The following is a 24,065-nucleotide window of genomic DNA, read 5'->3' as shown; positions in this document are numbered from 1 at the left end:
TGATGGTGTGCTGTTCACGAGTCACCAGTTGTTTTCCAGAATTCTGACTCCTAAGTATCACCTTATCTTGTCTCAGTCCACAAATCCTCCTCCTCCATCCCGCTGAAGTGGGGTAGCAAGTCAAAATAAAACATACTGCGCAGCCCTCAGGGCGCGGGCGCCAGGGTACCTGGTAATTGTCCATCCTGTGCCGGAAGAAGGTGTCTCCACACCCCAGACGGGCCCTCTCCTCCCTGCATTCCTATTTGACCTGCTGTTTTGTTTGTTTCCTTCCTTCCTGGAAGAGCACCGAGTGTCCATTGCAAAGCCATGTGCACATGTCTATGACTAATTTACCTGTAGGAGTGCGGTGAAGGAAACAGGCCTGTGAGGCCCAAGCTGTGAGCCAAGTAGCCAAACTAAAATCCCCACAGCGGGAAGGGGTCTTTCAGACAAACCCTGTTCAGTCGCAGGGTTTTCTGGTTTGAATTAGTGGGTACATTCTCCGGTTCCCCCAGCCCCTCTCTAAGGTGAGTGGCTAGTACATTGCAGAGGGGGGGGGGGCTAGAGTGGGGGTTTAGCCCTGGGGGTGAAATCTGAGAGGGCTGTACTAATTGAGGAGCCCTGGTGGCAGAGTGGTTGTGCATTGAGCTGCTGCGTGGTCAGCGGTTTGAAACCCCCCCTCCATAGAGAAGGACCCCCATAAAGAGTTACTGTTTGATATCTGGCAGGGCATACCCACCGGGTGAGAATTTCTATTTCGTTTTGAACAAAATTGCTGAAAACACAAATGCAAATTGGAGTCCGATCAGGAGGCCAGGCAGCAGGGCAGCTCCCTGTCACAGGAGTATCCCAGAAGGTGGTGAAGGCAGAGGAAGTTTTCCAGTGGCTTTGGTTTCCGGCCAGTGCTGGCTTTCGAGGTTAGCACAGGCTGCTGGCAGCGGAGGGGAGGGCGAGGGCAGAGCCGCTGTGGACTTGCAGATCCTCCCTCTGCTCTCTGTCACCTTGTGAGCAGGAGCAAAGTTTGAGAAAAGGGAACAAAAGATCAGTTTGTTCAAATCAACTTTTTAAAAATCATTATATTGGGGGTTCGTACAACTCTTATCACCATCCATCCATCCATCCATCCATCCATCCATTGTGTCTGCACATTTGTACATTTGTTGCCCTCATCATTCTCAAAACATTTGCTTTCTACTAGAGACCTTGGTATCAGCTCCTCACTTTCCCCCTCCCTCCCTGCTCCCCACTCCCTCATGAACCCTTGATGATTTATAAATTATTATCATTTTGTCATATCTTACACTGCCCGACGTCTTCCTTTGCCCACTTTTCTGCAGTCCATCCCCCAGGGAGGAGGTTATTTGTAGATCAAGCGTTCATTTGTTTGCTGTCAGTTGGGTTTGGTGTTTGAACGCTTGGATGTGGGCACAGGAACCCTGCTCAGAAAGCACGTGCAGGAGGAAGAAGCGCACTGCTCTCGGTTTGGACGACTGACTTTCCCTGTCGGGCTCTTGCTCCCAGGCTCCGGAGCCTTCTAGGGCAGGAGCAGAGAGCACCCAGGCTGAGCAGGCAGCCCTGGGGCGGTTTAAGGCCCTGCAGCCAGTTTCTTTTCTCCTCCACATTTCCTGACTTTTCCTTTCCCCTTTCCTGCTCTACGGAGCCCCTGGTGGCACAGATCACCGTGTTGCGCTGTGATGTCTAAGGTCCCCAGTTTGAAACCACCAGCTAGCTGCTCCTTGGGAGAAAGACCGGGCTTTCTCCTCCTGCAGAGTTACCGTCTCAGAAACTCCCGGGGGCAGCTCCACCCTGTCCTACAGGGTCACTGTGAGATGGCATTGACCGATCAAGAGCAGGAATTTGGCTTTTCCCAAGGAGCCCTGGCCGTACAAGGGTCGAGCCCTTGGTTGCTAACCAACAGGTCTGGTGGCTCAACCCCACCACCCTAGCCGATCCTCCCACAAAACGGTGTGACATGGAGCCTGGGAGACACTTTGGGGGCAGTTGTAGGGTCTCGGAGCTGGAATTCTCGCCTTGGGGATGCTTTTGTGTTTGTCACTTTCACAGGGCCTACCCTTCTTGAGAACCATAGATCTTATGTAGAGAGGTTTTCCTAAGAAGTCACACTGGATCTGGAATTGCATCCCCAGGAACTAACTTGTGGCTTTGTCTCGTTTTCTTTTGTCTTTAACAAATGACATTAGCAAATGAAAGAGGGTGCATTTTGAAAATTTGAGGGAGACTGAGTGACCGGGTGGAGGGTCAGAGAGGGCAGAGGCTGGCTGTGGGGACGCCTGTATTTGTTTGGGTGAACTTGTTGTTACTCTGAGACCACACCTACTGGGGAGGTGAAAGGTTAATGGTGGGAGGCCAAGAAATGGTTTCCTGGGGTGAGGGAGGGAAAGCCACTTGGCCAAACAAGTTTGATTCCTCCTGCTGAAATTTATGGCCCAGCTGTTGCCCCTCCCAGCAGGGCTTCCATCTTTCCTCATTGAATAAAAGTGCCCCAAGTGCACCTGGCATCAAAAAACCAAACCACACAAACCTGCTGCCTGAGTGTATCACATGCCAGGCCCTGTTTAGGGCGTCCTGTGTTTCGGTGCATCTGTCACTGAGAGTTGCATTCCCTTGAGGGACAAAGGGAGGCTCCCTCTTTTTAGCACCTTCAGTTACAGGGGTGACAGTTCCAGGCTGAGAGAGGCCACGTTCTGGGAGCTGCTGGTTCCCCCCAAGTGCCGGGGCGTGGAGCTGCAGGTCTGTGTCTGGCTGATTGGGCGGGGGTTCTGTGGTGTGCGCTTTGGGGAGTCCTGAAACTCAAGCAGGTCTTGTCGGCCAAGAGGGGGTGTTGGCGGATCCCCCCACCTTTCCCCATGCCTCTCCTACCTGCTCCTTGAAACACCTCTGAGCACAGACATCCAGCCTCAGTTGCAGATGCCCTGGAGAGAGGCGGCCAGCTAGTTTCTATGAGGTGTAAATGACTTCTTGCAGGAGCTATGCTGAAATCCGGTTTGGGAGAGGAGGCTCGGTTGAAAAGTACCTGTGTCCCATGGGCCAAAACTTGTCAAATCTCTGAGACTTTGTTCTGACTTTTCCTGCCGCTTAGGGGTTGGGCTTGGGGTGTGTATGGAAGTGGTGAGGAGAGGGAGTGAGCCAGCTCCCGCTCTGCCTTGTGGATGAAGTTCTGCCTTGAGCGGAAGTGAGCGTCTTGTAGGCTAATTGGCGAGGTGTGTCGTTGGTTGAGTATTTCAAATGTTCCCCAACTTCCTCTCAGGACATGGAGCAGTACGGTCAGCACTGGAAGCTCTCTCCATGCCCCTTCCAGGCAGGCCTGTCTTACCCCCAGAGGCAGCGAAGCACTTCCTGCGAGCGTTCCTTTGACCAGAAATTAGTTTGACTTGTCCAGGAACTTCACACAAAGGGATCATGCAGTGCAGTTTGTTTTGTGGGAGCTTTCTTGGGGTCGCCGGGCGTTCGCCGCCCGTTCCCTTTCACGTGGTCAGTGCATGCTTTGTTGCTACCATTCGCCCTCCCTTGTGCAGGTGCCCATTTCCCTCAGGCGGATCCGCAACATGCTTCCAGGTTGTGCCTAGTATTAATAAGGCTCCTATGAGCACTTCTGTCCAAGTCTTTGGTGAACATAGGCTTTTACTGCTTGTGGGTACAGAGGAATGTCTGGTTCGTAGCATAGATTGCTATTCCGTTTCTGGAACGTGGTTGTACCCTTTTACTCGGCTATCAGCAATAGGAGAAACCAAAGCTGACCAGGCTGAAAGGGTAAAGGCTTTTTGTTAAGACGTGAAGTCATTTACTGGTTGGATATTTTTTGGATGTTGACTTGTGGGAAGATTTGACAGTCTTGGGTGTTAAGCTAGCAGTCCATGGGATGGGGCAGGTGAGGGGTAGATTTGTATCCCTAATACAAAACATACTGAATGGACATTTGGAGTCCCTGTCATGCATTTGTAGGACTTGGGCATTTAACATTTTGTTTCCGTGTTGTATTTTAGTAGAATTGGGTCTAAAATCCATTCCGCCATCATGCTTTCTTGTCAGAACGGTCTGCATTCTGGGACACCTGTGGTCACACCAGTGTAATTTCCTGATAACCATGTGAGGGCCTGTGAAGGCTTGAACATTTGAGTGTGGAGTGTATGTTCATTAAATTGTGAACGAGTGGGAATTGAGATGTAACAGCCTATCAACATTTGAAGATAATGGTATTGATAACTCCTTTATTGTCTCCAAATTTAAAGGTGTAAATTCACTGGAATTTAGAAAATAATTGTATCAACAGGTCATTTTAGGATTTGGGTACATGCATTAAGAATTTGTGTACAAATTTTTCATAATGTCTCTGTACTAATCTCAAAGTAACCAACAAAATGCCAGTTTCATAAACAAACAGAAAGTTATGGTCTTAGAAACCTGCAGAGTCGCTATGAATCAGAATTGACTCAATGGCAGGGAGGGAGTGAATGAACAACTCTCCACAAGGGTGTCATGCACCTTATTTACATTATTAGAAGATGTCCACTCCCTTTGGTTGTGCATTATTTGCATAGTCCCACCCAGACATTTGGTGGCAGTTATAAGACCATGATGAGACAGGTACTGGGAAATCAGTACAGCACACCACAATCCCATGTTTTGTCTCACCCAAAGATTTATTCTCTTTTTCCTGCAAGTTTTTTATACTTTACCTTACACATCTGTGATCCGTTTTGAGTTACTTTTTTTGTATGACATGAGTTTGAGGTTTTGTTTGTTTGTTTGTTTGTTTTCGGGCCAATGGGAGTCCTGGTGGAGTAGTGATTATGATATGCTAACCAACAGGTTAGCAGTTCAAAACCACCAGCCACTCTACAGGGAGACGGATGAGGTTTTCTATTCCCATAAAGAGATAAAGAGTTTCGGTCCTGGAAATCCACAGGGGCAGTTCTCTCCTGCCCTATTGGGTCGCCGCGAGTCAGAATTGACTCCGTGACAATGAGTTTGTTTTCTGGTATGGGTGTCCAATTTTTCAAGCACAGTTTATTGAAAAGACGATACTTTCTCATTGAACTGCCCCAGCGACTTGGTTGGAGATCAATTTACTGCATATTAGGGTCTGTTTCATTTGGAGACTATTGATTATGTGTGTGAAGTTACATTTCCGGACTCTGCATCTTCCCTTTTACCAATACCATACAGCCCGATCGATGACTGTACTTACTGTACAGCGAGACGTGAAATTCAGCTGTTAGGAGCTCCCCAACTTTGTTTAGATAAAAAAGTCACTAAACAAGCTCAGAGATTTGCTGCCACCAAGAAAGAAGAGCAGGAAGAGGAGGGCATGCTTTGGGGCTGGTGTCGCTGTGCTGAGAACCTCCTAGACTCAGGCAGAGCCATTCCAAGACACAAGCACATCACCCAGGAAAACGGCCCACCGATGTTGAAAAGAGACAAGGGCCTTCCTGCAGCGCTGACACAGAGAGAAGATAGAGCAGTGCTCTAAATGTGGACTTCTAGCCTCCTAAACTTCTACCTAGCTACTCGAGTATAAGCCGACCCACATGTCAGCCAAGGCACCTGATTGTACCACAAAACCTGCATTAAAAATGTACTGAAAAAACTCAGCTAATACTCGAGTGTCAACGGTATTTGTTAAAGTTACCCTTGTGTGATATTTCTTGTGGGTAGCAGCCCAATGCATAACCACTATGCCAGCAGGGCTCCCATGTGTGGTATTTCTGTCATAGCAGCACTAGGCGCAGCTAAGCAGGTGGTAACTGGAGTAATTCTGTCCATTCTGTTCCGTTCACCACCAGCCTTCTGCTGCGTCCACAGGGCCTGTGGCATTCCTCAACAGCCAGCATTTCCATTCCCCTGGAGGCTAATAGATTCACGCATCCACCCCAAGGCCTGGGAAGGAAGGGGAGAAACAGCTTCTCTAACTGTGTCCCTGCTCTCACCTCCTTCCCCCAGGAATCTTTTCAGCCCTGGTTGTGTGTTGTTTTCATACTGCCAGATGTTACCTTCTGCCTTGTTCTGTTTAGGGACAGCTAAGAGGTTCAGTCTGAAAGAGCCAAAGGGCTCACAACAGGGTGCCTTGTCGCCACATTGTTGCCGTCAAGCTGTGTGTCCATCTGGGTACTCAGCGATGGCCCCAGTTCTGTGTTTTCGTTAGCGGCTGGTGGCTCAGAGAACACACCTCTAGGTGCTGCCATAAAGCGTGATGTCCAAGCTGACAAGAACCAGTAGCCAGAATGTCCGTTGGGATGGCCCTGCCTTCTCCAAGTGGTATAATGTCCCAGGCCAGTAGGTCACCAACTTCTATTGGGTTTAACTCCTCAGAACCTCTCGAGCTCATTAAAAATTTTTTTGTTGCATTTTTTACTGCTCACCCTGTGTCCGCACAAGACCTCACTATTTGCTTCCTGAACCAAGCAACTGAAACTCCATCTTCCTTCCTTCCCTCTCTACTCAGATGCTCATACTCTGGTCATTAAAAAAAAAATTTATTGGGAGCTCATACACCTCTTATCACAATCCATACATACATCCATTGTGTCAAACACATTTGTACATATGTTGCCATCATCATTTTCAAAACATTTCTTTCTACTTGAGACCTTGGTATCAGCTCATTTTCCTCCCTCCCACATGAACCCTTGATAATTTATAATTTTTTCCATGTCTTAACACTGACTGATGTCTCCGTTCACCCACTTTTCTGTTGTTTGACCCCCTGGGTTATATCAAAGTGATCAGTTCCCCCCTTTCTCTTCCCACCTTCCCCTTACCCTCCTGGTATCGCTACTCTCATTATTGGTCTTGAGGGGTTTATCTGTTCTGGATTCCCTCAGTTTTCAGCTCTTATCTGTACCAGTGTACATGCTTTGGTCTAGCGGATTTGTAAGGTAGAATTGGAATCATGATATTGGGGGGGGGGGGAACATTAAAGAACTAGAGGAAAGTTGTATGTTTCTTTGGTGCTATACTGCACCCTGACTGGCTTGTCTCTTCCTTATGACCCTTCTGTAAGGGGATATTCAATTGTCTACATAGATGGACTTAGGGTCTCCACTCCACACTCCCCCTCATTCACATTGATAAGATTTTTTTGTTCTGGGTCTTTAATGCCTGATACCTGATCCCATCAACACCTCATGATCACGCAGGCTGATGTGCTTCTTCCATGTGGGCTTTGTTGCTTCTCAGCTAGATGACTGCTTGTTTATCTTCAAGCCTTTAAAAACCCAGATGCTGTATCTGTTGATAGCCAGGGACCATCAGCTTTCTTCACCACATTTGCTTATGCACCCATTTTATCTTCAGCGATGGTGTTGGGAAGGTGACCATCACAGAATGCCGGGTTATTAGGACAAAGTGTTCTTGCATTGAAGGAGTACTTGAGTAGAGGCCCAATGTCTGTCTGCTACCTTAATACTTAACATATAAATATATGTACATAGATCTATTTCCTTATTGTTATATAAAGATATATTCACATATGTAAATGCCTGTATTTAGACTCTGTAAATGTCCTCTGCCTCCTAGTTCTTTCCACTGTTTCCTTTTACTTTTCTCTTGTCCCACTATCATGTTCAGTCTTCATTTGGACTTCAGTAATTCCTCTGGACTACATTGCCCTTGACGCCCACCAGGCATCCTAAGCCCTGCTCACCATAGATTTTAGATCACTTGTTTCCTTGTCCCTGGGTTGGTTGAAACCCCCTCCCCTTTCCACTACCTCGTCTCTCATGTCTCCCTCGACACACCGCCACCCCCCCCCCCCAACCATTGGTCCCATTGTTTTCTCCTCTGGATTGTTTCCCCCTCCTATCTTATCTAGATAGACATGCAGAGACAATAATAAGCACAAAAACAAGACAGAACAAAACAAAAACAACAACAAAAAACAGTGACAAAAATATGAAAAGCCTGTAAATAGTTCCAGGTCTGTTTGTTGGCCTTTAGGAATGCTTTCCGGTCGAGTCTGATGGGGTGCCAGGCCCTGGCCCCAAAGTCTATTTTTGGTATTCCCTGGGGACTTAATTACTTTGTTCCCCTTGCTGTTTTGTTACTCGCCCTTAGTTTTTCGCCACGGTGTGGTAGGGTCAGATCAGGCACAATTCTTGCACTGAATTTGCAGTGCTGTCCCTTGTAGCGCTATATGTCAGTGAAGGACGTCGTGTCTCGTGGTGGGGCTGGCCCTATGGTCCTCTCTGTGCATTGACTGCTCTGAGTGGGAGTTTAGTCCTTGGGACTTGGGGGCCAGGATGTGTTCCACTCTTTCTCCTTCTGGGGGGAGCAGGGTGGAAGTGTCCACGTAGTTGAGATTGGGGCCAGCCCACAGACCTCTCTGTGGTTCCCTGCTTCATGCCTGTATGGTGTATTAACATCCTGGCGCATCATACACCCTGGTCCTTTTGCCATGCCGACATGGAAAATGCAAATCAGATTCTGCTTGGTTGCTCAAATCCCTTCTACTGCACTCCTTAGCTTTTCGGGAAGAGTCCAGAGCCTTTAACATCATTGCAAGCCTCCTTCTCTCCCCGCCTTCTGAAAGGTACTTCCTTCCTGTATCGGTCAGAGTGCAGCCAGCGAAACAGAACCAGTATGCAATTTTCGTTAAATTTTTATTGTGAATGGCTAAAGGTTTATAGAGCACATCACCTTTCCACGTAGCAATTCGTACAGGTTTTAGGGAACTGATTACAGGGATCTGCATGTAACCTCCTCCCTGGGGGACGGACAACAGAAAAGGGGGTGAAGGGAGACTTTGGACAGGGCAAGATATGACAAAATAATGATTTATAAATTATCAAGGGCTCATGAGGGAGGGGGGAGTGGGTAGGGAGGGAAAAATGAGGACTTGATGCCAGGGGCTTAAGTGGAGAGCAAATGTTTTGAGAACGAGGAGGGTAACATATGTACAAATGTGCTTTACACGTAATGGATGGATGTATGGATTGTGATAAGAGTTGTATGAGCCCCTAATAAAATGATTTAAAACATTCATACTGGTTTGGTTTTGTCTCATTGGTAGCTATCTCCACAATGTAGCACCCTTCCCACGTCCACCTGTGTTTCCTGTGTTCCTTTCCGTTCCTGCCTTCTGAACCTTGTCCTTGGGTCATTGCTGCCTTTTTTGGTTTCCAGTGGTTGCTTGTCTACCAGTAGGAAACATTAAGAGATTTATTGTAAGGAATTGGCCTTACACAGTTATAAGGGACTGGCAGGTTCCAGGTCTATTTATAGGTCAGGCTGTCAGGAGGAGTCAGGTTGGAAGGCTGAGGTACAAGTTGAAGCCATTCTGTGCCCATAGAGTTTTGTATTCTGGGAAGCAGATAAGGCTTTCCAACTGCTTAAATCAGGACCACCTGATCACTGACTATGGACTTTAATCACAGCTACAAATACCTCATCAAGTTGGCACCTAAAACTAGCCATCCACACTTCTCTTCAGCCCTGCTTGCGGGCTGTACTCAGGTTATTCCCTCTGCTGGGCACCTGCGGCAGGTGCTCTCTGGGTTCCTGGGTCCCCATAAGCGCTGCTAGTAGGCTTCCCAGTGCTGGACTGTGCTTCCGTGTCTTTCCCAGCTCAGTGGCAGTGCTGAGGTCCTGGCTAAGTGAATGAGTGGCTCTCCCTGTCTGTCACTGTGTTTTCACCTGTGTCTACTGGGACCTGCTTGTCCTTCCTGAGACACCTGATCCGATTGCCTGGCCAGGATGCGCTGTGCCGGGGCTCATAGGCCTCCCCTTCATCCCTGCAGCTGCTGGACTTGGTGTTACTTCTGAGTCCCTGAGTAGAAATGAACCTTAGAAAGCCCCCCAGTCCCCCCTGCACACAGCAATGATTCCCTGTCCTAATTAGGCTCAGAAAAGGTGTGGGCTGTGCCCATTTGGGACTTTTGTTAAATTGGTTTGTCACTTTTTGTGAAATTCTGCTTATCTTCCAAGCTTCTAGGATCTAGACCGTATGACCCTGTGGCCAACTTTAATTACACCTGTGCCCGTCCAGGATTCACACCTTCCTTTTACAGGGCAGCACTGTGAGCATTTCCCAGCCACTTCGCTCAGGCTCTGCATTCTCCTGCCTGCTTTACAGCGTGGAGGGCCTTGACTAGCTCTGGCCAGTCCCATGTGAACAGAAGTGAGAGCTCTCCTTTCTTGAGCTACTCCACAAACGGGCAGCTGTGCTTTCTCCATTCTTTTGGGGCCACGTGCAGAGCACCCTGTGGTCTAGAGAGGACAGCACCTCACAGCCCTGAAAGGCTGCTGGGGAGGCCGCCTGCCTCGCTAGCAGTTGTCTCTTCACACAGCCCAGTGGGGCCCTCAGGGAGGGAGGGCAATGAAGGCTCTGCGGGATCAGAACTCCCTGCTGCTCCCAGCTGCCTGCCTGGGGGGACTTCACTGGCTGCCCAAGCCCAGCTGTCTCCCTGTGAGCTCAGCTGGAAGCCAGGGCACTGGGATTATGCCCATCTCTTCCTGCTATGTGGCAGTGAATTGGGTTTGTCAGCATCTCTGTCCATTCGTTTTCCCATCTGGAAAACAAGTTCTGTTTCCTGCTTCCCTGAAGAAATCTCATGATACAAAGTTTGCAGTGTTTCAATCATGTTTTGGTTGCATTTTTTAAAAAGCCTTTTCATTATTAAGGGGAAAGCACATTCTTCAGTCAGCTTGGAATTTGGACATTTCCATTCTTCGCTTTATTGGCTGAGCAGTGGATGTCTCAGAAAGTTGGGTGGTCCACTCCAGCTTGCTTTGTAATATTTTTACATTTGGTCATATTTCTTCTCCGGGTTTCTCCACGTGCTGGAGTATTCGTATGAGTCTCAGTATTTATGCAAGTCTCGTGTGATATTATTGAAGAGCCAAAACCCCAAGTCTGAGCCCCCTGCCGTTGTGTGGACTCCGAGTCACAGCGACCCTGTCGGACAGTGGAACTTGTGTGGGCACTGGTGGGATTTAGCTGGGTCTCGTGGGTTCGATAGCACCGATACCTCATTTTATTTTGGGTCCTGCAAACCAGATGTTAAAATGGTACTTGTAATCAGGGTTCTTTCTAAGGTGGGCAGCTGCTAAAGGTGGGCTATGATTTGGAAATCACAAATTTACATTCTTTTTTTTTTTAATTAAAATTTTTCCCCTTTAAAAAAATCATTTTAACTGATTACAGGGATCCACATGTGACCTCCTCCCTGGGAGAGGGACAGCAGAGAAGGGGGGGAAGGGAGACTCCGGATAGAGCAAGATATGACAAAATAACGATGTATAAATTACAAAGGGCATATGAGGGAGGGGGGAGTGGGGAGGGAGGGGAAAAAAAAAAGAGGACCTGATGCAAAGGGCTTAAGTGGAGAGCAAATGCTTTGAGAAGGATTGGGGCAGGGAATGTATGGATGTGCTTTATACAATTGATGTATGTATATGTATGGATTGTGATAAGAGTTGTATGAGTCCCTAATAAAATGTAAAAGAAGAAAAGGGAAAAAAAAGAAAAGAAAATGATTAGGGCAAAGAATGTACAGATGTGCTTTATACAATTGATGTATGTATATGTATGGACTGTGATAAGAGTTGTATGAGCCCCTAATAAAATGTTTAAAACAAAAAATCATTTTAATGGGGCTCATACAACTCTTATCACAATCCATGCATACATCCATTGTGTCAAGTGCTTTTGTATATTTGTTGCCATCACCATTCTCAAAACATTTGCTTTGTACTTGAGCCCTTGGTATCAGCTCCTTATTTTTTCCCCTTTCCCCTCTTCATCCCTCCCTCATGAACTCTTGGCAATTTATAAATTATAATTTTTTTGTCACATCTTACACTGTCCAACATCTCCCTTTACCCACTTTTCTGTTGTCTGTCTCCCAGGAAGGAAGTTATATGGAGATCCTTGTAATCGGTTCCCCCTTTCTACCCCAACTTCCCTCCACCCTCCCGGTATCGCCATTCTCACCACTGGTCCTGAAGGAATCATCTGTCCTGGATTCCTGTTTCCAGTTCCTATCTGTACCAGTGTACATCCTCTGGTCTAGCCAGATTGTAACATAGAATTGGGATCATAATAGGGGTAGGGTGGGGTGGCGCGGGGAGGAAGCATTTGGGAACTAGAGGAGAGTTGTATGTTTCACCATTGCTACACTGCACCCTGACTGGCTCTTCTCCTCCCCGTGACCCTTCTGTAAGGGGATGTTCAGTTGTGTACAGATGGGCTTTGGGTCCCCAATCTGCACTCCCCCTCATTCACAATGATATAATTTTTTGTTTTTTGATGCTTAATACCTGATCCCTTCAACACCTCGTGATCACACAGGCTGGTGTGCTTCTTCCATGTGGGTTTTATTGCTTCTGAGCTAGATGGCCGCTTGTTTACCTTTAAGCCTTTAAGACCTCAGATGCTATATCTTTTGATAGCCTGCCCCCCCTTTTTTTACGATTTAAAAAATGTGTTTCAGATATTTGATAAATACAGTTGCTTAATCAGTACCATTTTTTTTTGCTTCAATATCTGCACCACAGGAAGGGAGGGGAGGCAATGAACTGATACCAAGGGCTGAAGTAGAAAGAAAATGTTCTGGAAATGTTGATGGCAACAAATGTATAAGTGTGCTTAATACAATTGAAAGATGGATTGTCATAAGATTTGTAAGAATGATTAATATAAAAAAAGGAAAACCAACCAGCCAAAATATCTGCACAATGAGAAAGCAGTTTTCCCACTATTGCTATCTCCACCACACGCCCCATAGTGAGGAGCAGGTTTGGTGTCAATCAGTTGTATTTGGATCAGCGTCGGTGTAACAGAACGTGTAACACATTCTTCCTGCTGGCACCAGACAGCTTCTTAGTATTTCACAGACAAATGGCGTGCACCGTCTTCATCAGAGGGGTCCTGCTTTCCCCGTGTAAGGTAGCATTTTCCATAGTAAGATTTTTTACAATTCCTAGTTTGCTGTTGACCCAGGCCGGATGTAGGGGAGTCAAGCCCTCCGTGGAGTAGAAAGTCTGCTTGTTGTTGAAACTGAGCTTTGCTCCTTTCACGCAGTGATTCTTGGAGAAGGCAGGGCTTGCTTTCCCCACATGAGTCTTCCTGGGACCACCATCCTCATGCCACCTGCTGTGCTGCTGATGCTGTGTGGGCTCTCGGAGGTGACAGCCCAGCTGCTTGATGGCCAACTTCAGAAACACATCTAGTTTCCCAGCAGAAGCACATGGTTTGGGTGGCTGGAGTTGGTTACAAATCAACTGTTGCCCTTACAAGGCTATCTGATTAGATGTGCCAAACCAGCTCCTCCAGCAGCACCTGTGAAAGCCAGCAGCCCTGCCCGCGGCCGCCTTCGTCGCCCTCTGCATGGAGAATCCATGGAAGAATCCACAAGCGCAGCGCAGCCTGTGTTTGACTAGCCAGTCTCCTTTGGTCCGGGAGAACCTCCGTGATACGTCTGCTTAGGGTTCCATGCGGCCGCCTGGTTTCTGCTCCTCAAGAGTTTGGCCACAAGGGCACCAGAAGACAGGGGAGGCCCAGTTCCTTATTACATCAGTGAAAACATAAGCCGTCACTCGAGGCAAAGATTTGACGTCAGCTGCGTGTTTGATGTCCGGTTTCCCTTGCATGCCTTGGAAGGTCATCTCCAGGTTGTGCTGCAGCCGTCCCACCCCGCCCAGTGGGTCTCTAACGCCTTCCTGCCAGAGGGGCCCATTCAGTCCCGTGGCCTGCTCCCGGAGGTACCATACGGAGAGATGATCTTCAGCGATGGTCGATGGTGGGTACTACAACTCTTCCTCCTCTTCCTCCGCTGGGGGCAGCGTCAAAGGGTGGAGACCCCTCTGTAACGGGGCCTCCTGGACCTGCCCCAGCAGGGGGAGGACAGCCGGCCACTGCCCCAGAGGTGCCGTACTCATTCTCAATGTGTACCTCTTTCTTTGCTCTAATTTAAGAATTAACTGTATGACATAATAAACCACATTTCGGCAAATGTGTATTTTTATACAGTCCGGTCGTTAGGCAGCAGACCGACCGGGAAATTACTTGCAAACCCCCCCCCCCACACCCAGTTCACAGGATTACCAAGGTGTACAAACCTTTAGGGAAGCAGATTGCCACAGCGTCCTCCCATAGAGCAGCTGGTAAGTTTAAACTGCTGGCCTTTCAGGTAGCAGCCAAGTGCTTTAACTACTGTGCCTCTGGGGCTTCTTACTGAAGAACAGCATGCTTGTTTGTTTTTCTAAATGCAGACAGCAAAGCGGAGAGCCTAGGAGTCCCTAGAAGCTGTGAGGTTTCTGGCTCACACTGCCCAGCGAAGAGTTCAGGTTCAGTTCCTACTCTGTTGCCTATTAGCTGTGTGACCTTCAGCTAGTCACTCAAACTTGGGAGCTCCCTTGCCTTAGTGGGTATAAATAAGGGTCCCTCTGAAGGTGGTCTTGAAGCTAAAGGTACCTGGGGGCACACAGGCCCAGGGACACTCTGGGAAACAGCAAGCGCTTGACAATTTCTGTCATCAGAGGGGAAGCCTATCTGCACTGGGGCCTGTGTCAGTGATTGCCAGTCTGGGCACGTGTGTATGTTCAAGAACCCTACCCCTGTGTCTGTCCTGCCCTTCCTGGTATGTCCCAGGCTCGTTGGTGCTGGCCAGGGAGCACGGCCATTTGTTATCCAGAGCCCCAGTCTGGAACTCAGAGCGGGGCTGGTGCTTGTGAAAGAGCCCTGAGCCCTGATTCTGATGCTCCAGTGCTCGGGCCAGTCCTGCTGCCGAGAGGCTGGTGCCCTCCGGCCAGGCAGTCCTCTGGCTTGTCTGGGTGTTTGGCTCTTCAGCCGTGAGTGGCTGAGGCTTCTCAGCTCCTGGGCTGGTAGTGACTCCAGCTGGGCCAGCTTCCTAATTGCTAGTGTCAGTAGGCCCCAGGGAAGAATAGATGAGCCGTTCGCATAGAAGCTGCTGAAAGATGTTTTCCACAAACAGGAAAGCTGTACCTCCCCCTCAGCCCTCCCCAGATCTCTTCATCCTCTGATGCCATTTCCCTCTTCACGAAGCAGTGGCAGTCCACAGCCGTAGGAGCCTGCACACCAGGCTGGGTTCCTGTAGCTCGCACATTCATTAGACAGATAGGTATTGAGAGTTTACCTCTGTCTAGCCGTGCCTTAGAGAAGACCGGGTGGGAGAGTTGGCCTACTAACTGCTCGGTCAGCAGTTTGAAACTACTAGCTGCTCTGTGGGAGAAAGATGGATTTCCGCTACCATAGAGTTACCATTCTACCCTGCCCTCTAGAGTCTCCATGAATTGGAATCAACTCAATGGCAGTGAGTTTGGTTTGGCTTTGCCCTGCCATGGTAGACAGGGGGCATAAGGCTATCCCCTGACCTAAGGAGCTCACAGCCGAGAGGGTCAGGTGGACCAATAAGTGATAGAGTCATAGATCCTGTGTGTGTGTGTGTGTGTGTGTGTTCAGGGAATGCTTCCTGGAGTAACTGATGCGTGAACTATGATGAATAGCTGTTAGCATGATGAGAAGCATGGTTGAAGTGGGTTGAGGGGTGGCATGTGTCCAGAGCACGACCCACTTGGGAGCTGTAAGCAGCTCAGCACAGCCAGAAGGCCAAGTGGGAGGTGCTGGAGGCATAAAGGACCTGCAGAGTGGCTGGGGGAAGGGAATGGGGGGGGCAGGGATGATGGTGTTGGCTTGTGACAGACCTTGATGATGATACTAATATCTTGGGATTTGAACCTGAGCTATTGAATGGTTTCAAGCAATAAGGTACAAAAAACACACAAGCAGTAGGTATTGGTGTGTGATTAAGTTACTTGGCTTTTTTTTCACAACGGCACACAATTTTTAAAAAAACATCAGGACTGTTAGAGAACAATCTTAAACCAATGACCAAAAGATAATTCCGAGGATGAATGCTTCTGACTCAATGTCTGTTGAAAAAGAGAGAGAGAGAGAGAGAGAGAGACACGGCTGCATGGCTGAGCGGAAGGCCAAGGAACGGCTGGGAAAGGCTAATGGTGGTCTTCAGGTCCTGACTTTTTAGGGCCTTCCACTGGGAGGGGTGGTTGACGATACTGGTTGACCCCATTGCCTGAATTAAGCCCACCTGGCTCAAGGGCCTGAATTGGCATGTGCTCTTTAGCCTTTATCAGCTTCCAGCTTTTTGTAGGGGCCCTAGGCATGGAGAGGAATAGCCCCCAGGGCTGTCGCACTTCCAAGGGTCCGCTGATGGCCGTGATGCTCTGGGTGATCTGAGCGGGGTGCCCTGTGCCACAGAGGCAGTACTCCCTTTGAGGGTGACACCAAGTCCTGATTCTCAAAGCATGTTGTGAAAGGTGGCTTTTATGATAGGAGTTTATATACTTACAGATGTTCATTATGATGAAAAAGCTACAAAGGACTAGCCATGATCGTTTCTGCCAGTTGCTGTGAAGGTCGGCCACACTGAAAGAGACCTGCATTTATCTCTTCTAGACCAGAGACTGGAAAACAGAGGTGCAGAAAGAGTTCAGGTGGACCCAGAAGACGAAACACATGACTGGAACTTTCCCCAAAGACACTTAGGAGTATCAAACGGCTCCATCAGAAGAGTGAAAAGAGAACCCACAGATTCTGTTTGGCAGTGATATATCAGACAAATCTATAGAAAACTGCAACACCTCAGCAAGACACAGGCAGATAATTCAGCATGCCCAGCTCTGGTTTTCCCACAGGTGTCTAATTAGTGTGCCTGATTTCCCCGCAACCCCGTTACCGCGGCCATTAGCGCAGCCATTGGGGGAGACAAGCCCGTGTGCCTAATCTGGCTGCCTGTCACTTCCAGAGAGAGTAGACATCTGCAAGCAGTGTGTACATCAATAGCCTCCGTTTTTACGGAAATGTTGACATATTACATGTATTGCGTAAAATTTTTTAGACTCAGAAGATTTCTTTATCAAGTCATTAAAACAAAAGGAAAATGTAAATGTCAGGGCATTAACAGCATTGCTATAAATTCCAAAAATCAAACTCCGTGCCATCTAATTGATTCCAACTGATATCAACCCTTTAGGCCAGAGTAGATCTGTCCCTTTGGGTCTTTGAGTAAAAAGCTCCACCTTTCTCCAAGGAGCAGCTGGCGGTTGTGAACTGTTGACCATGAGATTAGCAGCCCAGTGCATGACCCACAATGCCACCAGAGCTCCATATACAGTATGGCCATGTAGGATTTGATCAGTTTTAAATGAAAGAGGACTTCCTAATGAACGGAGTATGGCATTTACATTTCAGCAGTTTCTATAATTGCAGTGACTACTGGGGGATCTTGCTATGGTAATTGCCTATGTCCAGGAGACAAGATATTCATCTGAGTGTCCCAAACTTATGGACTATGGAAGCTCCTTTTGATGAGCTTCCCACTGGGGAGGTGCTTCAGACACAAGAGCTGGTCACACATCAAGGGGGCCTGGGAACCTGCTGACCAAGGGTCAGTGTCTTAGAGCATTGTGAGGATGAGATAAGGAAGGATGAATAGAGTAAAAGTCTGTGAAGGCCCCCTTGGGAGGGAGGGAGGTAGGGAGGGGTGTGTGTGTGTGTGTGTGTGTGTGTGTGTGTGTGTGTGTTGTGGCTCGAGTCTGGCCCAGCCTACCAGTTCTCTGATCTAGAGACCTGCCCCTAAGCTGTTGTGGGGTATAGAAATGCCCTATTCAGGGGCTGTTCTTCCTCCCCCATCCCACAGCGGGGAGCTTCAGGAAGGGGCAGAGCTTGACTCCTTGGGGATTCACAGGGTTCATACATCAGAGGGTTTTCAAAGGTCCTCTGGAGTTCAACTCAACTCTGTGCTAGTGGGAAAAGTCAGACTTCGGAGTTTTTACTAAAGCAGAGATGTCACCAAAACAGCTAACTTCTCACAGATGAGGAAACAGACATTGCTTGCCCAAGATCATTTGTACTACTGGGCAATTATAAAATTATAATAGCAGTTGGCTTTAATTCAAAAACAATTTTTCTGTTGGAGGGAGAACGTACAAAATGGTCCACTTTCTTATTGAAGCACAGCACCTCTTCATCATCATTCTGCACCATTTCTTTAGCAGTTGCGGAAGGGCTTGGAAGTCCCTTCTGAATGTTTTTTAATCAAAACTGCTTTTGACTACTCAAGTCTAACCCATCAGTTGCGACTATATTCCTTTGATGGAGGACACCTGGCCATCTGCTGGCTACATAGATTTCTTTCCATTGCTGGTTGGTCTTACACCATTGCAGTTATTTACAATTCCTATTTTTGCTTTCCCCAATTCTTATGTCTAGTAAGGTATAATTTACTTGCAGAAAAATTTGCCCTTTTTAGGGATACAATTTGAAAACAAAGAGTTGTAGAGCCACAACCCTAATTAAGATAGATAATAATTCTCTAGTTCATAGTGGTCATGTAGGAGAGAGTAGAACTGACCTTTTGGGCTTCCTAGGCTGTAAATGTTTTGGGGAGCAGAAAGCCTCATATTTCTCCTAAGGAGTGGCCAGTGGACTTGAACTAACTGCTGACCTTTGGTTAGCAGCCCAACTCGAATATGCAGGAATCAACTTGATGTCAATGCGTTTGGCTTTCCTTTGAGTTCAGAAAGTTTCCTAGTGTCCTCTATAGGTAATCCCTCCTTACCCTCCCAACCCCAGTTAACACTGTTCTGATTTCTGTTCCTATACTTTACTTCTGGAATACCATTGTGAATGGAATTATGCAGTCTTAGTACAAAAGCTTTTTGTATCTGACTTGTTTCACTTAGGAAAATGCCTTGGGGATTCATCAGGGTTGTATCAGTAGTGTTTTGTTTTGGTTTGGTTACTGTACCACAATGTGTCTATCCATTCACATTTACCTATCAAGCTTGGTGGGGACATGTTTTCATTTCTCTAGATAGATACCTACGGGTGGGGTTGGAAGCTTGTGGTGAATGCCTATCTTAGAAAAGACTGTCAAACCATTTTCCCAAGTGACTGTCCTCTGATTGTCATCGCGTCCACGCCGAACCCAGGGACCCTGGGGGAGAGGGGAGAACTGCCCCTGTGGGTTTCCAAGACTAACTGTCTCTTTTTCCCTCAACAGTTTTATTGGGACTTCATCCACATGCCGTACAATTCAGTAGTTCAATCATATCAAGAAGAGTTGTACAATCATCACCCCAATCAATTTTAGAACATTTTCTTCTTTTATACTCATTGTTATTTTTGTGGTTATTTTTATAGTTGTGGCAAAAATATAAATAAAACATTCTCCAATTCAACAGCTTCTACATATATAATTCAGCACCACTGATTATACTCTTTATGTTGTACAGCCACTGTTGATAACCCTTTCCAAATTATTCCACCACCATTAGCATAAACTCAAAGACCCCTGAGCAAAAACTCTTCTTCCTTCACCCATGGTAACCATTGGTCAAGTTTGAGTTCTTTTTGAATTTTTGGGTTTTTTAAAATACCATTTTATTGGTGGCTCATACAACTCATCACAATCCATACATCCATCCATTGTGTCAAGCGCATTTATACATTTGTTTCCATCATCATTCTCAAAACATTTGCTTTCTGCTTGAGCCCTTGGTTATCAGCTCATTTTCCCCTCCCTCCCTACTCCCCCCTCCTTCATGGACCCTTGATAATTTAGAAATTATTATTATTTTGTTGAGTTCTTTTTTTTAGTAGTTTTCTTGTTAGAATACTTCATACCTCACACACTTCCATAGTTAAATCACTCCTTAAAGAGTTGTATATACATCATCGCAATCAGTTCTAATGCACCCTCCCCTCTCCTACAGTCATTGTTTGCTCCCCAAAACGCCCCTGCCCCATGTCTCCAATGAACCATTGCATCAGTTATTGTCCCTGGATCCACTCCAGTGCTTCACAAACTGGGAAACCCAACAGAAACAATAAAAAAACTAAACAGTTGTTCACCTTCAAGCCTTTAAGACCCCAAACACTATCTCTTTTGATAGCCGGGCACCATCAGCTTTCTTCGTCACATTTGCTTATGCACCCGTTTGTCTTCGGCGATCGTATCATGGAGGTGTGCAGCCAATGATATGATTTTTTTGTTCTTTGATGCCTGATAACTGATCTCTTCGGGACCACGTGATCACACAGGAAGGTGAACAAGCGGCCATCTAGCTCAGAAGCAATAAAGCCCACATGGAAGAAGCACACCAGCCTGTGCGATCACGAAGTGCCAAAGGGACCAGGTATAAGGCATCATGCAAATATATATATACCACAGTGAATGAAGGGGGAAGTGCAGAGTGGAGACCCAAAGCCCATTTGTCGGCCACTGGAGATCCCCTCACAGAGGGGTTTAGGAGAGGAGATGGGTCAGTCAGGATGCGATGTAGTACCGATGGAGAACACAGCTTTCCCCCAGATCCTGGATGCTTCCTCCCCCCAACTACCATGATCCGAATTCTACCTTGCAGGACTGGATAGGGCAGAGGTTGTACACTGGTGCATATGGGAGCTGGAGGCACAGGGAATCCAGGGTGAATGATACCTTCAGGACCAGGGGGGTGAGGGGCGATACTGGGAGAGTGGAGGGTGAGTGGGTTGGAAAGGGAACTGATTACAAGGATCCACATGTGACCTCCTCCCTGGGAGATGGACGGCAGAGAAAGGGGGGAGGGGAGACTCCGGATAGGGCAAGATATGACAAAATAACAATCTATAAATTATCAAGGGCTCATGAGGGAGGGGGAAACGGGGAGGGAGGGGAAAAAAAAGAGGACCTGATGCAAAAGGCTTAAGTGGAGAGCAAATGCTTTGAAAATGATGAGGGCAAAGAATATACGGATGTGCTTTATACAATTGATGTATGTATGTGTATGGATTGTGATAAGAGTTGTATGAGCCCCTAATAAAAAGTAAAAAAAAATTATGATGGAAATGTATGTACAGATATGCTTGAAACAATTGATGTATGAAATGTTATGAGCTGTAAGAGCCCCCAATAAAATGATTAAAAAAAAACTAAACGGAAGAGAAAAATAATAATACAAAGAGACTGTGGCCTACCGGCAGAGAAAGTCTTTGCTGAGCAATTGGTGGCTTCAAACTGCTGTTGTTCAGTTGGCAGTCCCACTGGAACCACTGCGCCACCAGGTTGTGCCGTATCAGAGTCTGTTTCTCTGAGTAATGTATAGCGCGGCATCTGATACCTTTTATATTGTTATTATTTTTTGGCTGTTCTAATAGTTGTGTAGAGACATTTCATTGTGGTTTTAATGTATATTTCACCCATGACTCGAGATTTGAGTTTTTCATGTTTTTTTGCCATTTGTGCATCCTAGTGAGATGTCTGTAAATATTTCGTCCTTTAATTTTTATTCCTTATGGAACTAAAAGAATTCTTCAGATGTGTTGAATACTAGTCCTTCCATCAGCTTTGTGTTTCCCAAATATTTTTCCCAGTCAGTGACTTTTTTCCCCACCAGCACCCTGTGAAGAGATGTTTTTAATGTTAATGAAATTCAATCTGCCCTCTGTAGGGTTTGCGCCTTTGTTGTGTGCTAAGAATTCTGTGTGCCTCACCAAGATCACAATGATTTCATTCTGTTTTTGTTTAGGAATTTCACAGTTTTACATTCAGATCTGTGATGTATTCATGCAACTTTTTATAGTAGGGGGCTTCAAAAAGTTCATGGAAAAGTGGAATTAAAAGAGAATGGAATTTCTCTACAAACTTCCCAAAGATCCCTCATGTGGTTTGGGTTATAGCGTAAGGTTCCTTTCTGGACTGTCTCCCCAACGCCCCCTACCGTCACGTCACATGTGGTTATCCAATTGTGGAAGCACTTATTTGTTGGAAAGGCTGGCCTCGCCCCATTGAATTACCTTGGCCCTTTGTCAAAAAACAATTGATAATATATGTGAGGGTCTCTTTCTGGATTTTCAGTTCTGTACAGTTGGCCTACATCATTTATTTTCTTACCAATACCACGTGATCTTGATTCTCGTAACTGCATAATCTTGAAACGTGAGTCCTCCGATTTTGTTTATTTTTGTCTTGGCTGTCTTTTGCTTTTTCATATAAACTTTAGAATCAGCATGTCTATTTTTGCATAAAAGATCTGCTGGGATTTTTATTGGGGATGTGTTATACCTATCCATCCATTTAGAGAGAACTCACATTTTAATAATATTGAGCCTTCCCATCTGTGAACACAGGACAGAGAGCTATTAAGTCTTTGTTTTTTGTTGTGTTGTAAATACAGACTGTAACCTTTGACCTCTTAAGGCTTTAAAAGCCTGAGTGAAACTTAATACGGTCCAGATACCTGAAACCCCCCAAGACCCATTTAAATTCTCTGGAGTCACAGAGATATTGAGGGTCAAAAAATAGATTCCTTGGGGAGAGTCTGAAGATCCCTATCAGCTGTGGCGGGGTGGGGCGGGGGGAGTTTGAAAGGCAAAAGAAGTTGTCCTTGCTTTTAAGACCATGAGCAGACATATTAAGGTGACTTGAGCTGTTAGAAATTTGTTTTGGTGGATTGGGAGTGAGTTCAGGAATTAGTGGGTTGACTTCATATTTTCAAATTTTCTGCTGACATCCTGCTTAGAGTGGATCACGGCTTTTAATGTAGGAGTTAAAATCAAGAGCCTTGCTGGGTTGAGGCACAGTGAGTGTCGCTGGATCTCCCTGCCTCATGAGCAGGATTTCTGTACTAGAAAACATCTATAATTTTTTCAGTTATTTTCTCTCATCTCCTTCGAAGAGCCCTTGGATGTATCTTGGATGGTGCTAATTCTAGCCAAATTTCTGCTGGTGTTAGGGTATGGTGACCCCTTTCCTGGCCAGATCCTGGCTCCTAGAAAGGAATGTGTCTTGGTGGCTACACAGAGATTGAACAAACAGGTAGGAGGAGGCAGCTCAGCAAGTTTATTGAGAAGTAAAGTCAGGACATACTGGGGACAGGCTGTGAGCAGGTCTGCACTACGGAAAGGGTGAAAGTAGTGAGCCACCTCTCAGAGCTAACAGGCTCTTTATATGTCTGGCAGGGGCCAGTGAGCTCAGGGCTGGGGTGTGTATGTATTTATTTTGGGGGGTGGATTTTCAGAAAAATGGTTGTCCTGGTTGGTTGGGATTCAAGCGGTGGCCCCTGTTTGGCTGAGACCCAACTATATCCTCACTTGGCAAAGCCCTGGGGGTGGTCAGGTTCGTGGCTTCCTGCTTCCCCGTCTCGGGTCTATGGTGTCTGAACATGGTGACTCCTCAGACCGGTCAGGCAGTTTTCCCTGTCAGGCCCCCAGTTGGCACAGCAGCTACTCCTCGAAACCCGAGAGGCCCACAGGCCTCCTTTCACTCAGCTTTTCCGTGGGTTGTTCAGGGGCCTCCTGTGACACATAAATATTCACTTAATAGTGACAAAGGGGGAAGTGGTCAAGATCACCAGCTTTGGTGCTATGCAGCCTGGATTCCAATTCTGAGACTGGGGGCATTTGCTGAACGTCTCTGTGACTCAGCTTCCCTGTCTGTAAAATGGAGATAATAATAAACCCACTTCTCACTTAACAACATGGTTAGGTTCCAAAGACCTGGTCACTCTGTGAAAAGGAGGATGACCACACATAACTGCCAAATCTCATCAGTACCCAGCTGCCCAACCATTAGGAATCATGGCCGAGTTAAGTTGACACATAACCTTAACATCACATCCAGTGTTACTCTAGTCTTGCACTTGGGCACTTCTAAGTACCAGATGTGTGTGGTTAATGTACAAAAGTCATGTTAGTAGGTTTTTACTATTGTATGAAGTATAATGATAGTCAATGAGTGAGGAATAGGTATACTAGCCACTCTTAATGTATTGTTGTCAGGATTAAATGAAGCAAATGTATGTAGAAAAGTGCTCAGCGCACAGTAAAATACTAATTATTCCTTATGATATGAACTTACCAGGGCTGTATGCCTGTTGGTTCAAGGCCAGGCACAGGATCTAAAGCATTATTACCCTAGTGAGTCCATGAGACCTGAATTCTGGTCCTATTGGCCAGTCTCTTATTCGAGATGCCGGCTTTTGTAGTGTGTGTGTGTGTGTGTGTGTGTGTGTGTGTAGGAGTATGTCCCAATGTAATACGCTAT

At 46.7% G+C, this 24,065-nt stretch overlaps 1 protein-coding gene across 2 annotated transcripts in view; it reads left to right on the top strand.

Moving 5' to 3' along the window:
• STOX1 (storkhead box 1) overlaps nucleotides 1-24,065 on the top strand; it is a 65,108-nt gene that overhangs the window by 950 nt on the left and 40,093 nt on the right. The window lies entirely within an intron of this gene.

The sequence above is a fragment of the Tenrec ecaudatus genome, chromosome 16, assembly GCF_050624435.1.
Source record: "Tenrec ecaudatus isolate mTenEca1 chromosome 16, mTenEca1.hap1, whole genome shotgun sequence".
In the NCBI taxonomy this organism is placed as follows: Eukaryota; Metazoa; Chordata; class Mammalia; order Afrosoricida; family Tenrecidae; genus Tenrec; species Tenrec ecaudatus.
Note: the sequence above shows the minus strand (reverse complement) of the source record. Positions and strands in the feature narration are given on the sequence as shown.